The 18,745-nt window shown below is 41.9% G+C and overlaps 1 protein-coding gene across 2 annotated transcripts in view; it reads left to right on the forward strand.

Annotated features, from left to right (window-relative positions):
- Positions 1-18,745, forward strand: part of LOC120408138 (regulator of G protein signaling 7 binding protein) — a 74,688-nt gene that overhangs the window by 45,508 nt on the left and 10,435 nt on the right. The gene's annotated exons all lie outside the window — the stretch shown is intronic.

Below are 18,745 nucleotides of genomic sequence, written 5' to 3' on the forward strand. Positions count from 1 at the left end.
TAGCTAATTTTTCCTATGTTAAATATTTTCCCAGACGTTTCTTTGAAGAGCTCTAGTCCCTCCATTGCTTTGGAGCACGGATGTGACTTTGGTAGGGGGACTGTGCTGGGATCAGATCAGAGCCTTTTGCTCTCACCAGGAAAATCCACGCAAATATGGCCAAGTTATAAGCCTCTGAAAATCATTATTTGCACATACTCAGCAGAGCTTTGTAAGAGGCTTTCTGCTTGAATCACCACACATTCCATCTGCACTGAACATACTCCAGCCCCACACAACTCCGACATTCCAACAACACTGAGCATGTTCCAAAGTCTCATTCAAACTCCTTCACAATAAGTACAGACCTATAGCTCCAGACACAGCAGTACTCCTACCCACTTTGTCCTAAGGAGGGTGTGCTAGGCTCGAAGCCGGCAGAAGACCTTCCACTGTCTAGTGTTAATAAGGTTTACATCACAGCCCTTATTACTGAGCAAGGCCTTACATCTTCTACTACAGGAGACAGTCAAGAGTCATTGTCCAGTCTCACAAATGGGCTGGCAGTTTGTACAAGGTGATTTCTGGCGGAGAGGGCTGTGGCAACCTGTCTCCACTATGGCAGATCCACATATCATCCACGGAAGCTAAACCACCCCTCAGGCTGCATGTACCAGAGCTAGATGCTTGGCTGTGCTGTCTTTAATTACTTAATGCCACTCCCCTCCAGACCCAGGAATAGAAGCCAGTAATCCTGATTCTCGCCTTTCTACTGCCGTCTAGTAAATGTCTGGAAGTTGAAGCTAGACAAATTCAGAATGAAAATTGGACATAGTTTTTTAACAGTGAGGGTGATTAACTATTAGGACAATTTACCAAGGGTCAAGGATTTTCCATCACTGACCAAAAAGTTCTGTCAGGTGATCACAGTGGTCACTTTTGGCCTTGGAATCTATGAAAACAGTTGTGTAAACCACTGGCAAAGCACGTGCATTCTGTCCCTATGTTTCTGTTGGGCCACAGAGTATAACAATGTATTGAGATACCCCAGTGACTCCTTTAGTACAAGTGTTAGATCTCTTCAAAACGTACAGATACATTTTGACTACTTTGATAGCTGGATCCACTGGTATCAGAAAGTTTTTACCTACGAGAGGCCCACCAAAGTAAATACGAACTTATCACCCTGATCGCAAAGACCACATCAAGGGATTTGTTGGTTTTGCCCAATGTGGGTTGTGCAACTGACAAAGTTTAGTAATACATTGATTTTTCACTATCCCTGTTTATATTAAGTCACATGCTTTGTAGCTAAGACTGTTATAGTAAGTGCTCCTGGATGGGTTTATTAAGCTTTTTTAAACTACAGGCTGAGATTTTTCCAGGAATGAAGGTTCTTATACCCCTCAGAGATGTTCTTCTTCTAGTGAAAGTTCATCTTTCCTGTAAAAGTTAGATCTGATTTCCTGAATAATTTCATATTTGTTTAACCATCCACTGAATGTAATGTAACTATAAATAATAGCTTATATGGTCATGTAGCCTGGCAGATTTGCTCGATTGTCACAGGCGGCTGGTTGGTTTGGACCATATTTGTGCTAGCTATCCTGGAAAAAAAGCCACAACCTCTCCCCAAAATATACTAACATTCTTTTCAAGACAAGATAGAAATTCTATCCCTATTAGCATTTTAATGCTAGATATTTGCATCAAAAGGATTGTCCATATCTAATTACAGGAGGTAGCTAAAGTGGAAATCCTATTTATTCACTCACAATCAGAGTAAGAGATTTGTGATTGGTGAATAGCTTATTTTTAGATATATGGATATTCATAAAATATTGTACTCTAGAAATAACTAAAGCCTCTTCTGTAGTTTGTACATACAGTAACTCCTCACTTAATGTCCTCCCGCTTAACATTGTTTCAAAGTTACATCACTGCTCCATTAGGGAACATACTCGCTTAAAGTTATGCAATGCTCCCTTATAATGTTGTTTGGCTGACTTTACAAGGGAGCATTGCACAAGTTCCTCTTCTCCGCCTCCTCCCCCTCCCTTCCTTCCTCCCTTCCAGCGCTTCCCCCCCACCAAACAGCTGTTTGGCAGCGCTTAGGACTTTCTGGGAGGGCGGGATGAAGGGAGGAAGGGAGCAAGCGGGGACGCTGCCCCTCTCCCTGCAGCAGGCAAGGCCACCCGGAACGCAGAGATTTTAGGGGCTGCAGGGCCTTGGGCTAAGGGGGCCCGGGGCCCTGGCCTGCAGCTCTAAAGCTCCTTTCGGAATGTGGCCCTGCAAGCACAGGCCGGAGGACTCAGGAGGCGCAGGAGCAGCTGCGCAGCCAGCGGCCGGAGAGAAGCGGCGCTTTCCTCTTCAAAGCTGGCCGGCGAGAAGTGGCACTTTGAAGGGGAAAGCACAGCTTAGCCTAGGGCCCTGCAGCACCTAAAGCCCCTGTGTTCCAGGTGGCCCTGCGTGCCGGGGGGGAGGGAGAGGCAGCTCCCAGAATCGCAGCCATGAGGGCAGTGCTGTGCACACCCCCTGCACCAAACAGGAGCTGCCTCAGGTAAGTGCTCTGCACCTCCTGCCTGCCCCAGCCCTGACCCTCCTCCCACACCCTAACTCCCTCCCAGACCCTGCACCCCCAGCCCTGAGCCCCAGGAGTAAGCCAGGGGCACCTCCCCACCACAGTACAGTATATAGTGCCTTTTGTCTGCCCCCCAAAAATTTCCTTGGAACCTAACCCCCCACATTTACATTAAATCTTATGGGAAAATTGGATTCGTTTAACATCGTTTCACTTAAAGTTGCATTTTTCAGGAACATAACTACAATGTTAAGTGAGGAGTTACTGTACTTTTGCACCACTGATATTTAGGAGTAAGTAATAGGGGAGCGTCTCAAACTGAAAGATACCTATTCCCACCCCAAAAAGAAGCAGCATGAACAGTCTGAGTTACAGGATTAATAAAGTCATAGTGTACAAGAGCTACTAAAACATGTTTTTCTTAAAGCTACATGACAGATTGCACTGTACCTCTCAATAGCAGTCATTAATAGTTTATTCAGGGGACTTACCAGCCTAGGGAGATAGAGTAGTCAGCTGTTGAATGCAGCCATTTTTTGCACGGTAGTGGTTATCATTTTAAAGTCAGCATTTACCAAGTTACTACGTAGTGGTATTTGAGTTAGCGCAGTTATGTCCTAATCTAAGCATAGGGAAAATCATATTTCAAGTGTCCTTGCCATAGTCCGTAACTTTTGTCATGTACTGACTTAACAGTGACCGCAATCATTTGTCTCCAAGCATCTGGAGCAAGTATTGGAAGAATCTTTAATAAATATTTTTTTCTTATAATTATGTCTGGGGGAGGTGGAGAGTGAGATGTTTGGTATTAACCAATAAAATATGTTGTTCTTATATAGAGAATACTTACCTGGCATCCTAGATTCTAAGGCAATATAAAAGAGATAGATAAGTATCATCTCAGTTTTTCAGAGAGAGAAACAACACATTTAATAACTTGCACAAGATCACACATGAGGTCAATGGTTGAACTCAGAATAGAACCTGAGTTTCCCAGTTCCCACTCCCCAGTAGACAATACTACACAGAGGAGAGAGTTTTCTGTCATTGCAGCCTTATTCCCTCATATGCTTAAATGTTTAAATCCTGTCACACCTGCTGAAAGTTTCCAAATGTGATCTGGGCAGCCAGTAGGGATTCCATAATTTACCAGAAATCTTAAAAACACGAACTAAGATGACCCATCCTACACAGTACTTTTTTTTTTAACATTGTGTAAGTGGATCAGACAATTTTTGTCACTATTTTTCAGAAATAGCTTCTTGTTTCCAGAGGGCTTGTCAGTTGTTTGACATCTTAAAAATCTATTTATACCTGACCACTAGACCAGCAGCATAACTAGCATTATGAATGACAGCAGTAAGAGACTTCACTTTAACACTCTTGTGGGACAGAAGAGATACTCAAGATATGTGTATTCACTCTTCGTAGAAAAGGCAAAGAAAATAGTTCATTTTTCTGTTATGTCTCTATTTTAGTCTCTTAGACACTGAGGTCTGCCTTGCTGGAGCCATTACTGTGGCTGCCGTATTTTAACTAAAAATTTTTCAGCACCTGTTGAATCCTAAAACGTGTATTGTTTCTCATCATACCAACGTTTCCATCTAACAGAATTAAACTTTTGTGCCCACTTCTTTAAATTCATTCCTTAAGGAAAAGTTTTATACACTTGGGCCTGCATTATAATACTTATATCTGGGGACAAATAGACCCTTTGATCATTACAGAGTGCTTTGTGTTGTTTCCTAGATCTAGCTTTTTAAAGCTTTTCAACAGTATCTAAGTAGTAATGTTGAGAATACAAATCCAATTAATTTTTCTTATCTACTAGGCGTAATACCCATAGAAATAGTAAATGTTCCAGTATTTACTAATATTGTTAAAATGTGTGTATATGTCTGACCTTTTCCCCACTGCTAGCAGATATATAATTACTTGGCAGGTCTTGTGGCTCATTTTTGAATTGCAATAATATATTTTCCATTTTCTGTTCCTCTAACCTGTCAGGGAAGTTTTAAAAATCTCTCTTGAGACTTCAACAATTTCTGTTCTTATTTTGGAGCCAGCAGCTTCAAGTAGAATAACATGCAGACTGTTCACACCAACCTGCGGCTAATAAATAATAATCTGGGTTCTTGTACATTGACCAGACATAGCCAAGCAAGCTACAGATTTGACAAGAGCATGAAAGCTGAGGCTGTCTGCTTCTTATGATGCTTTCCCCCAGGGGACCCCAGCCAGCTCTTTCATAGACGGCCTAGCAGGAGATAGATGCTTTTCTGGAGATTAATGGAACATCAGACCACAAGTTGAAGTGCCAGGATTCAAGTACTTTTTTTCCTTCTATCCCCAAACTTCCCCATTTCTCTCTATTGTTGAATAAACATTCCTACATTGACAGTACAGAATACAAGGCTTCCTGTAGAGTGATTTCCTGCATACTTACAATCTTCAAAACATCTTCACTGCTGCCATACAGCCTCTGTTAGAAAAGACAGACACCAGTATCCATTACTTCTTTGTATAGCTATAACACACACAGTCACAGCAAGGCCAACAGCCAAAAATATGTCCAGTTTTGCTGTGCAGCAAGTACGCTGAGGGAAGGGGTTCTTTGTCAGTTTATTTCTATAGTACACACAAAAAGCTATGTCAAAAGACCATTATTAAGGTGCCAAAGTCAAGAACTCAGAAATTGGGAAATACCAGAGTTAAGGTGGTCTGTGCCATTTGTACTCTCTTAGCAGTGTCTAGTTATCTTCCCTTTTGTCTGCTCCAAATACCTTTCCAATGCAAATCCTTTGTCCTGGAGGGAAGGCAAAGCTGGAAACTATTAAGTATCAATTAGAAAAAAAAATGCATGACTTCGGAGGGTTCTCTGTAGTGTGGGGGAGCAGATTCCTTGAACTCCAGAGCCAGCCACTAATATCCATTTCCATCTAGAGTACAGCACCACAATTGACCCCCCTAGTAAAGGAACAGGTACTCGAAAAATCTCTGGAATGTCAGCAGGCAAAGATTTGTCTACTGGAAGCTCTATAAGTAGCTGAAAAACAAGGAGAATGCAGGTCTCCCAGCCCCTGGACAGGATAGCTGCTGCTGAGGGCACTGAGTGTATGATGGCTGGGGTGAAGAAAGTTGCTGCAGACACAGTAGATATCCAGGTCACGACACCTTGATTAACTCCTCTGTGCAAGTGTTGACGGCACAGGTGAATGAAGCAGAAGGGAGAAAATGGAAGATTAGGTACAAGGGAGCTCAGTCCAGGTGCAGAGAAGCCTCACCAAGTTATCTTCTCTTAAATCTAAAGTGGCAGATATTGAGGGAAGGTCTTAATGCAATAATTTGAGAATTATAGGCGTATCTGAGTGAGCAGAGAAAGGCAACCCCCTAGAATTTGTTTCCTGGCCTCTTTCAGAAGTACTCAGTCTGCCATCTGATTTTAAATTTGATTTAGAGAGAGCACATAGATCCCTGCTCCTATGTCAGCCTCAGATGCCAAACCTCGTGCACTGATTGTCATATTTATCAGATTTACTGTAAAAGAAGACATAATGCAGCTAGCTTGTGGAAAAAAGAACTATTTTGGGGGATGCCACAAAATGAGGAGATGATTATTCGAGACTTTGCAAAAAGACCTGGTTAAACAGAGATCAGATTTAAAAGAGCAAGGGAACTTGCCAAGCACTGGGTGCACAAATATTTTATAAAGTTTCCAGCTCAGTTTCATGTCACGGCTAGTAAGGAAATACATCAGTTCCAAAAGCCACGAGCAGCAGAAAGTTTTTTAAATAGCCTGCACTGAATTGAGTACCTGTTCTGTTTTATACCAAGTTTACTTCCCAGTTGTTATGTCTGCCCTACCTGCACTTATGAGCTTCTCCAGTTACCATGACTCATTCACTTATTTGGGTTCTCTCTCTCTCCTGCTTCAAGCTGATACTTTATTAACTTTTGGGACGTGTATATCAATTCTCATCAAATGGCTAAATGTGAAAGAGGGGACTTAAGGAAACACTTCATCCCAAATTGATCTCATGGGAGTGAGCTGACTGAGGAAAGGGTAGATTTAAATTGTGTATTAACAATATTAAGTATCTTTGCTTCTGCATTTGTGCTGGGGAATCAATGAAACATTTGACATAGGGCTGGCTCCAGGGTTTTTGCCACCCCAAGCTGCGGAATTTTTTTTTTAAAAAGCCACAATCAGCAATCACATTGGCGGCACTTTGGCGGCAGCTCTACCGCTGCAGTCTTCATTCTGAGGGACCCGCCGCCGAATTGCTGCCGAAGACCTGGACGTGCCACCCTTTCCCATTGGCCTCCCCAAGCACCTGCTTGCTGCGCTGGTGCCTGGAGCCGGCCCTGATTTGACAACATCCCTAAATGAACATCAACATGAATGAACTATTGGTTTGTGATCATTCAAGGCCTATGTGTTAGCTGAGCACTGATGTACACCAAAGAGATCACGAGGGGGCAGTGCAGCTTCTTGTTGCTCTGTACAAATTTGAGGGTTCCAATGCCACTTTTTAAAATTGGTGCCAGTGAGAGACCCTGCTGTATCCTTACTGCTGGGGATCCTCAAAGCCCAGCAGCTTGGGCTGGAAATCTGAGAGACAGCTCTCCTCCCTGCAAGACATCATGGAAAGCTGCACAGGGCTGAGCAATGTAGTTGTACCCCCTATGGAACAAGGGAGCAGAGGAGAAGATCAGTGCAGGTTGCTGAGCTATATGGACAGTGATTTCTGCCCTCCCTATCACCTGCTACTTCCTCCCTCTCACCCTGCTTGCCCCTTTTCCCCAGTCCACTAACTTTCTCTCCCCGATGTCCTCCCTCCACCCCCCTACTTCCCCAGTCTCTTTCCCCTTGTTGGTGCGTCCCCCACCTTCTATAAGCTCAACTCCATGTACATGAACGGGAAGTATAAAATTAATATAGACGAGTCACTTGTTCAGTTGGAGTATTTGTTGTATTCTTTGGTGCAGTTATTTACAGTTTGTGGGAGTAGTTAGATTTCTCCCCTGTTAGCAGTATGTTTACTTAATGTGGGGAAGGGAAACTGAATGTCTGGTTGTAAACTAAAAAGGGGAGGGGCTACGTGGCCATGAGAAAGTGATCCTCAAAATATACAGTGTCTCATTCAGTGCAGCAAGCTCTATTACCCATACTCTGTTGTTTGGTTCAGCAAACTGCAAAGATTACAGATTAGGGGATAATAATATCCTTGACATATCAGGTTAAGAAATATTACATTTGTGCAGTGTTCGCTCCCTTTCTATTGCCTTATAATATAGGTACTAATTTGTGGGATGGGAATAATAGGATGCCTGTTAAAAATAATAATTTAAATAGTGGATATTGGTGGAGCCTCTTGCCTCGATGGTGCGTCTTCCCAGCCTCTACTGAATTGGTTTTGTTTTGTTTATAGTGTTAGATGTTGGATAATTGTTGCAAATACATTGTGCTCTACTATGCTTGGTAATAAGTAATAGTGGTAATATGTATGTTTTATGTTTTTATGTTTTTGCTTTAACTTGTCTTTTTGTGCTCTTCCCTCCCCCTCTCCGGAGCCCACTCCTCCCTATTCCCTGGAAGTCTGGCAAGTGGCAAGCATCTGGCAAGGTAATCCAAAATATCGAGAATAAGCATCTGAGACATTTCATCCATAGACTTCCCCCCTCATGGGTTTCTGTAGGATGGGATGTAATAGAGCAAATAATACAAACATTCCATCACCTCCATTTGTAAGAGTACTCATACAAAAATAATTCTTAACACCGCCAAATGGCCCTGAATCTTAATTCTATTTCCTAGAATGTGAAGGGTCTCAAGACTCCAATGAAAAAGAACAAAAGTGTACTCATTTTTAATGAAAGCAAAGGAAGACACTACTTTTGAAGGAGACACACTTGACCACAAATGAGGCTGCTAAATTAGAGCATGACTGGGTAGGAAAAGCAGCATCTTGTGGTTTCTCATCCAGATTCAGAGGCAGAGCCAACCTCTTCCATAAAGCACTAGCAATAACAGTTTCTGAGTGAATTTCAGACGTTCAGGGCAAATTTTTAATCCTTAAAGTCACCTAGTCACTGCTTATATTAATGGGCCTAAGCTTGATGATCCTGAAACCTTTCATAGGTTTTTTACTAAGTTATATGGAGAACCTCATATTCCTACTGTGATTGCTGGGGATTTTAATTATCCTTTTATGGACAAATCTTGGCCTCGAGGGCATAAGCCAGCAGAACTAGAATGGCTCTGGAGTTGCACTTTACTTCCAATGAGTAGGAACTATTCATACTTTTCTCCAGTACATGGGTCCTATCCTCCTAAAGATTGTTTTGCTCTCCAGTGACATGGTTTATTCTGTAACTGACTTCTCCATTAATACAATTGCTGACCTGTTCATGCCCCTGTAATTCTTCAAATAGCAACAGACCTGGGTGAGAAACAGCCAGGTAAATGGAGATTTAATTCTTCACATTCATTAGATCCTCATTTCAAAATATTTATTGAAAAGGAGAAGTTGGCCTATTCCTGGAGACAAACCAACCTTCAGCATCTTCTAGCAGGTTAATGTGGGAGATACTCAAGGCCTATTTAAGAGGTAGAATTATAAGTTTTGCATCAACCAAGAAGAGAGACAGAAAATATGAGAAAAAAGTAAAAGAGCTTGATTTCTCTTAAGCCATAGCCTCATTTCCAGATTTGCTTAAATCCCCAATTAATTGTAGAGCTGAACTCAGTAAGATGTTCTCAGTGCAGACTCAATTTGCCCTATTTCTAATCAGGCAGGACTTCTGTGAATTGGGTGGAAAACTTGACAAGCTGCTGGTGTACCACCCAAGATAAAAGAACTCTGCATGTAGAATCATGGTCTTCCATGATAACCATGGTAAATTATGTACATCACCTAAAGAACTCTTTATTAATATCATTAATTTCTATGAAGATCTGTACAAGTTGGACACAAAGTCCCCCACAGGTGCTTTGGCTTAATTATTTTAAACTACTACATTACTGCAGTTCAGTGTAGAAACCTTGACACACCACTAACAGAGGATGAGTTAATTAAGGCCATTAAGAATAAGAAAGCAAGGAAAGCCCCCAGGCCAGATGGCTTCTCTGCCAAATCATATAGACACTTCCTTGACCTCCTGTCTGACAAGATGCTTAAAATGTTTCATGAGTCACTCCCAGAGTGCACCCCCTGAGGGAAGCCCTAATATCAGTTATTACTGAGCCAGGAAGAGACACTACACTATGTTCCAATTATAAGCCAATTTCACTTATTAATAGTGATGTCAACATATTGGTAAAAGTTCTGGCAATGGGATTGGAGAAGGTTTGGGGTTCTATCGTACACCAAATCAAGTGGGATTTGTCAGAAGCTATCATGGCTCTGATAACCTTTGACAACTTATTGATGTAATAGTAGTGAAATATGAGGACCCCGAACCCTAAGCCGTATAAGCCTTAGATGCAGAAAAGGCTTTTGATAGAGTGGATGGAGGTATGTTTTATACCTTACAAAAATTTGTATTTGGAAATATCTTTATTTCCTGGATTCAATGGTTATATTCTCACCCAACCTCTGTCATCACAACTAACAACGTGACCTCAGATATCATCAGCCTCTTCCAGGTTACTCAGCAAGGGTGCCCACTGTTGCCATTACTTTTTGATTTGGCTTTTGAGCCCCAGCAGTAGGTATATCGGCTCATCCAGTTATCTGAGGCATTCAGGTTGGTTCCCTGGAGTATAAATTGATGTTATAAACAGACAAGGCCCTTTTGTATATATCCAAGCCAGAAACCGCTATTCCAGCCTTCCTCTTACTAATTCAAAACAATATTTGGTGGTGGCTATCGTAGCTAAGAGGTGCCAAATTCATCCTCAGTGTCATGCAAAAGGACCTCTCTGGGGTAGCCCAGACTGGCAAACTGGGGGCAGCGGGGGAAACTGTACTTTATAAGAATTGACTGAGCAAGGGCAACATATGGATTTCCTAATTAGTCAAGGATGAGGGCTTTGTCTTATTTCTAACACTGAAGCAACATGGTGACCTGATCTCAGCAGAGTGGCAGTACTTACAACTAAGACACTTACTAACATATCAATTTGGTCCAGATGCTGTAGGACTGCCAGAGTACGTCTACACACACACGGGGGTAGACGTTGTGGCTTGGCCTAGAGTTTGGGCTCTGAAGACTAAGGAGGTGATTGAAGTTGCAGCTTGGGCTTTGAAGCCCAAAGTGCTATCTACACAGCTAGGTTTAGCATGGTGATCTGAGCCCTGTGACCCTGAGTTTGTCCACCTGGCTAGGAGGCTCACTGCCACTGCAAACATACCCCTAGAACTACTGGTAACCTTGGAAACACTTCATAAACTCCCCAGTTATGTATGCTCTACTAATGAAGAGGAACTCTAGTGGTTTGGAGTTCTTTGTGAAAGGGGACGTCACACAGCCTTTAAAGGAACCCCAATGGCAGCACACTTTACAGAAAGTTAAAAATGCTTCTGTGGATCTGAGGCTATGCCTGATACAGCAAAAGATTCTATTTAATATATATTGGACACCACACAGGTTGTACAAGAGGGGGGTCCTGTCCTCTGATGTTTGTTGCCGCTGTAATAAAAAAAAAACTCCCCGATACACGTTATGGGACTATCCAACAGGCAGCTGTTGAAAGAGATGGACATAAATGAAAACAATGCTTGGCTTCAGCAACTAAACCTCAGCTGAAAATTATATCTTAGGTTATGTATCTACTATGCTGGTTCTTGAGGGCCTCGGTGATTACCAAGAACATGATTTTACAAAAAATGGAAGAGTAGGCTTATACCCAGACTAGAGCAGGGGTGTTCAGATCTGTCTGAGTTGGCAGCAAAAGAAAACATAGCTCATCAACATAGAGAAAAATTATATGAATTCAAAGAAATTTGAACCCTGTTTCTTGATACATTTGGATAAGGAATGCTGAGATAGCTCAAATAATGCCAGACTTCCATTCTACCTGTTCGTTCTGCTTTTCCCCCTCCCGCTTCCCTCCCCCGGGCTCCTCCTTCCCCCCTTTTTTTTGGGGGGGGGCTACTTGTCTATGTCTTTTTTTATTATTGTTGTTGCTCCCACCCCAACATGTTATGTCTGTGTAATAGTGTCTGGTTTTGTATTGTCAAGACTTGCAGCTTTGTCAAGTCATAAAGATGCATGATTTTATTGGCGATCCTGTGAAATGTATGGGGTTGGGTAACATATACAAGCTCTAAGACCTTTTCATATTTTATATTCTTGGTTTATGAACATCAATTTTTAAAAAAATCACTGAAGAGTGCATGAATTTAGCCACATAACTCACTAAGTTGAACAGGTTAATGCCTTTGAAGGCAGCACCATCTAGCAAATAAAGCACTGGACTGGGTCAGGAGTCCTGGGTCCTATTCCTACCTCTCTCATGGACTTGCTGTGTAACTTTGGTCAAGTCACTTCATTTCTGTTTGATCAACCACATCTTTGTCTATTTAGACTGCAAGCTCTTTGGGGCAAACGTATAGCACTATACCACAATGTGGGTCCTGCTCTTGGCTGGAATCTCTAGCTACTGCTCTGATATAAATAATAACCCTAAAGCAGTGAGCTGAAATTTCTTTGCAAGCTGATTTAGTAAGAAACACAGGAACAAGCATTGTATGCCCCTTATAAAGATCACTCTCTAAAGACCTCAGGGAATACTGTCAAACCCAGGCCTCAGGCACGAGAACATGTTTTAATGATAGTTTAGTGGGAAGCTAAGTAATGTGGAGATACTCAGGGCTAGCTTAGGAACTGCTCTGCAGCATTTACAAAATTCACATCAGCTTTCTGTAAATAAAAAAGGCCTCATTTTACTAATCTCTCTGCATGTTTTATTGACCCTGCAAATGATGCTTTGTAATAATTTCTGCCAAGTGTGAGCAGATCTCGAGTTAGTCAGTTAGCCACTAGAAGGTGCTGTAGAAATAGTTTGCTTCTGAGACACTCCAGTCAGATCATTTGGAGTGATGGCTGTTTGTAAATGAATATTGACTGTATCCAGATCCACCAGTAATTAAACCAATCATTATCATTAAATTATAACACTTTGTCAAATGTCAGTGAATTCTGTCACAAATATTAGTTGTTTGCAATGTTGTTGCTCCCAGGATATTAGAGAGACAAGGTGCATGAGGTAATATCTTTTACTGGACCAACTTCTGTTGATGAGAGAGACCAGCTTTCGAGCTACACCGAACTAGTCTTTAGGTCTGGGAAAGGTACTCTGAGGCCAGTTCTACACTAGGAAATTGAATCAGTATAACTACGTCACTCAGTGGTGTAAAAAATCCACACCCCTGAGCAACACAGTTAAAGCAACCTAGATTGATGGGAGAATTCTCCCATTGGTGTAGGTACTCCACCTCCTTGAGAGGCGGTAGCTACACTGACAGAGAAGCCCTCTCATCTGCATAGAAAGCCTCTTCACTGAAGCACTACAATGGCACAGCTGCTGGCTGTACTGTCTTAAGTGTAGATCTGCCCAGAGTGTTACAGCTAAATACAAGATGGAACAGATTGCTCAGCATAAGGAGTTGAAACATGTTTCAAGAGATCATTTGTGGTGAAATGGGGAGTTAACACACCTGTAGTTCTAGGACAAAAGGGGGTTAGTGGATTTATACAATCTGTTTCATCTTGTATTTAGCTGTAACACTGAAGAAGAGCTCTGTGTAAGCTTAAAAGCTTGTCTCTTTCACCTACACAAGTTGGTCCAATAAAAGATCTCACCCACATTATCTCACAAATATTTGTTAGCATCCCAGAGTACGAACTGATACACTGAAGTCCTGGAGGTTGTATCAACAGCAAATAATTTTTAAATTGGTTTGGGATTGTAATAGTGATTGATAAAATAAAATAGCTCTGCTGACTCACATTTTCATAGTAACAAGTCCAATGACAAGTAAGGATGCTAGGTGATTTTATTACATTTAAATACTAGTTGCACAGTGATGGGGTTACTAGGAAATCATGTTAATGAGCGAAATAATTTTTATAGTCTCTGCAATCTCAATTAGATCATTTTTAGTCACCAGAGCGAGAGTCATTATTTTACACTGGAGTTTCAGATTGGTGTGACATTTTATAAAGTCAGCTACATTTATAACGAGAAATATTTTCCCTTTTTGTGGCAATTCATAGAAAGCAAACTCTCATTCTTTCATCATTTTGTCCATAGATGTTCACATTTTGCCACCGGAACATATAAAATACAAGGGAAGAACGTATTATTAGTGTAACCTTGTTCAGAATCAAGTTGATCTAAATAAGTGAGGATCCTCTTGCACCAAGCAACTGTGAAATAAGGGTTATAACTATTGAATTAACAGATTCTGAACTGTGGAATTTTATAGATGGATCACCAAAGTTTAAATGCCCAAATACATAATCTACACAGAAACCAATAATTCCATGGTACCATCTGCAGATCTTAATAGCCAGTTTGATAACATTGTTACTTATATTAGTAAACTATTAGCTCCTGGACACATGGGATTAATGATAGGAATGTGTTTTACATCACAGAATGTTGTCATGCTTGTATACTGTGCATCACTGGAGCAAGCTAGCTCTTCTTATACAAGTGTTGGGTAAAGATGCATGCAGGAGATCAAAGAGAAGATGGGGCAGGAGTTTTGGAGGGCAAAACAGAGGGAATTAGATTCACAGAGTTACCTCTCTAAGATTGCAGTGTGCCCCAGGGGAATAGTACAGGTGAAGCAAGGGTAGAATCAGCACTCCATGTGTGTACTACAGACTTCTGTCAGCTATATTGGTAAGGGGTCTGAAGAGGTGTAGACATGGTCTTATGATACTAGTCTGCTAGGCACTTCAAGAAATACCACAGAATAGATATTTGGATTAAAAAGGAAAGAATTGAGCCTAGTGCAAGAATTGTGTACATGTATCATTGAGCAAATACACCACAAAGCTTCTGTGATGTAAATTCAGAATTATCTAGTTACTATATTGTATGTGCATCACAATAATAAAAATTCTAAATTACAGGTAAGTGTGTACCATGCACAGTACAAGAGCCTTACACATTGAACAATCCTGGCATAATTGTTTTTCCATCATGCATTTTGTATTAATAACAAATATCTTAAAATAGTACATAAAAGCCTTTGATAATTTATAATTTAGATTAAAAAAACCTCACTGAAATCATGGTGTCTTTTTCTGTGTAAACTTTATTTCATTTCAAGTTTTAGGAGCACTGGAAGGATGGATTACTTAACTGATGTGCTATGATCTCATTACCATAACCCTATTTCCGTGGTTTTCAACCTGTGGTCCACAGACCCCAAGGGATCCGCAGACTATGTCTAAGATTTCTAAATGGGTCCACACCTCTATTTGAAAATTTTTAGGGGTCCACAAATGAAAAAAGGTTGAAAACCACTGCTCTGTTTGAAAACTGGTATGAGAAAGAAGGACAAACTGTGAGAGAAAAGAGAAGTACAATACATGTGAGGAGAAATAAGGACTTTAACACTGAACTCTACTTGGGAAAGACAAGTTTGGAAGGGGAGCATATGATCCCCACTCTACCCTATGGAAATTCCCTAGAAAATATAACAGTTTTTACTGTTTTTTTCCTCATTATTGTTTCCATTGAGCCACCCACTCATTCTTCAGAGATCCAGGGGCAGTCACAGCCAAGGGAGTCCCTGGCATTCCATCATAGGGTCATGGTACCAGGGAACAGGAGCTGGGAAGGAGTAGTAGGCCAATACAGAGCCTCCACCATATTCCAAGGTTATGCAGGATTTGGGGGTAGACCCCAGGGCCTAACTCACAAGTTTAAGCCTATGACTAAGACATTCTTCAGAGCCTTTATTATTAACAGACTCTCAGTTATTTTTCAAGTGATTCAGCAGGCACCCTGAATTTCAAGGAGGTCTTCATGAATCGGTTATGATCCAACAATATTACTAGTGAACAGCTCCTTGGTACCATTCATACTGCCAAAACTCTACAAGACTGCCTTTTTTTTTTTTTTTGGTCAGCACAAAAAGTATTACAGGCACTGCACATCTGTCCTTTGGAAGAGGAAATAATAATCCCTGTTTTAAAACCAAGTAACAGTAAAATTAATCAGCACCAAATTATATCACTACTTTATATTTCTATAGCACCAGTGACAAGTTGGATCGCTTTCAAGAGCAATCCTATTTCATAGGAAGGTGATAAGTGTGTGACATGAAAGTTGTGTATTGTGTAATGGGCTGGTATAACTCATTGCTCTTTCCAGTACAGCGAGTAAAATACCCAAGAGGACCAGACAAATAAGCAATTAAGGTTTCACACTGAGGTCTCTGATAAGACAATGACAAATGATCTGCAAAAATGGGTAAACAGCGAGATGGCAAAGTTTGCAGATGATATAAAATTACTCAAGACAGTTAAGTCCAAAGCAGACTGTGAAGAGTTACAACAGAATCTCACAAAACTGGGTGACTGGATAACAAAATGGCAGAGGAAATTCAAGACTGATCAATGCAGAGTAATGCATATTGGGTAACTATACATACAAAGTAATGGGGTCTAAATTAGCTGTTACCACTCAAGAAAGATCTTGGAGGCATTGTGGACAGTTCTCTGAAAACATCCGCTCAATGTGCAGCAGCAGTCAAAAAAAAAAGGCTAATAATGTTAGGAACCAATAGGAAAAGGATAGATAAGTAAATATCATAATGCCACTATATAAATCCATGGTATGCCCACACCTTGAATACTGTGTGCAGTTCTAGCCATCCTATCTCAAAAAAATATATATTAGAAATGGATAAGGTACAGAGAAGGACAACAAAAATGATTTAGGGTATGGAAGTTTCCATATGAGGAGAGATTAAAAAGACTGGGACTTTTTAGCTTGGAAAGAGACAACTAAGGGGGTATATGAGAGAGGCAGGGTCAGCTCCAGGCACCAGCTGACCAAGCACATGCTTGGGGCAGCACCTCGGGGCGGGGCGGCACTTGGGGTTTGTTTGTTTTTTTGGTTCGCCGGGGTGGCGCTGGAAGGCTTTTTTTGTTTGTTCATTTTTGTGTTGGTCGGGCGGTGCTCGGAGGGGGGATGTTTTGGCAGGGCAGCGCTCGGAGGGGCGGGGGGCTTCGGGCGGCATGGCGCTCGGGGGTTTTGGCAGCGCGGCATGGCGCTAAGAGGGGCGGGGGGCTTGGCAATGTGGCGCTGGGGGGGCGGGGGCTTCGGCGGCATGCCGCGTGCTCGGGGCGGGGTTCAGCGGCGCAGTGCTGGGGGGGTTCGGCGGCATGGCACTCGCGGGGGGGGAGTGTTACGGTGGGGCGGTGCTCTTTTTTTTTGCAAAAAAGTTAGAGCCAGCTCTGGAGAGAGGTCTATAAAATCATGACTGGTGTGGAAAAAGTGAATAAGGAAGTCTTATTTACCCCTTCATATAACACAAGAACCAGGGGTCACCCAATGAAATTAATAGGCAGCAGGTTTAAAAACAAACCAAAGGAAGTACTTTACACAGCCAACCTGTGCGGCTTTTTGCCAGGGATGTTGTGAAAGATTAAACTATAACAGAGTTTAAAAAATGAATTAAATAAATTAATGGAGGATAGGTCCATCAACGGCTATTAGCCAAGGTGGTCAGGGATGCAACCCCATGCTCTGGGTGTCCTAAAGTCTCTGACTGCCAGAAGCTGGGAGTGGACGAGAAGAGATGGATCACTTGATAAATTGCCCTTTTCTTGTCATTCCCTCTGAAGCACCTTGCATTGGCCACTGTCAAAGACAGGATACTGGGCTAGATGGACCATTGGTCTGACCCAGTATGGCCGTTCTTATGGTCTAACTGTGATGTATAATTGGGAGGAGATGATACTACAGCTAAAGCACAGAAGGAGATCACCCAGGAGGAGGGTTTGATTGACTCTTGTTAAGCGGCGGGTGAGGAGGGGAGACAGAGGTGGAGCAGCACTTTAGTCTGGAGTTCAAAAGGAGACTCCATGAGAGATGAGAAGTGGAGCTGTTCCCTGTGGCCAAGGATACCTGAGGTGAGTGAGAGGTTTAAAAAAAATATATGGAAGTTTGATTCCCAGGATCTCTAGCAGACTGTCAGGCTGAGAACATGCAAACAGCTCTGATGACCTGAGAAGCTGGATGATGGAAATAAACAAGCAATTTCTTCTCATCTGTGTAATTACAGTGTAGGTTTAGCTAGGTGATTTCTGGCCAAATTTAAAGACCACAGATTTTGTTTTTAATATTAATTTCTCTCTATTTGTAATAAACCTTGCTTAATAAGAACTTTTTGGTCATAGATTGTTTGGGCAAATTCATGAGGTCCAACCAGAAAGGTAAACAAACTTGAACCTCTAAGGAAGGTGTCTGGAACCCAACTCTGAAATTTCTCAGTTCAAATGGCACACTCAAAAGAAATCCATCCCATTAGATGCCTGGTGCCAGGGCTACACTGGTTACCACAGAGTAGAGTGACCAGATAGTAAGTGTGAAAAATCAGGATGGGGGTAGGGGGTAATAGGCACCTATATAAGACAAAGCCCCAAATATCGGGACTATCCCTATAAAATCAGGACATCTAGTCACCCTACCACAGAGGAATTGCCCAAGGGCCATGGATTAGAACCTTGTCAGGGCACCAGCTAATCCCATCAACCCTAATTCCTTTGCAGTCACTATCACCATGGTCCAGGCCCAACACCTCCTTCTCTCCCACACAAAATCCCTTAGGACCTGGCTACCAGCCCTCAACCACTCAGCTCTAACACCTCCTTTTATTTCCTTGTAGTAAGTATGAATCACAAACTTGGTGCAGATTTGGAATCTGCTGTATTTTGGGTTGTGAATGTTGGCAGGTGTGTAGTGCTATTAAAACGTGTCATGTACAGAACTTCACATTTTGTCCTACTTTTTCAGCACAGCATCCTACTACTAACTAGATATGTGCATTGTGCTGTCCATTGATGTGAGAGTTTCTGAAGTCATTTTCAGTAGATGCACTACGGTTCACTGGTTTTTGTTCCATGTTGCCCTTTGGCCCCTGACACAGATTTTACACAGTTAAGCAAAATGTTTAGCTCCACACTCTTCTCTTTGACCTCACTCCCGCTGGT

The sequence above is a fragment of the Mauremys reevesii genome, linkage group 6 (genome assembly GCF_016161935.1).
Source record: "Mauremys reevesii isolate NIE-2019 linkage group 6, ASM1616193v1, whole genome shotgun sequence".
Taxonomy (NCBI): Eukaryota; Metazoa; Chordata; order Testudines; family Geoemydidae; genus Mauremys; species Mauremys reevesii.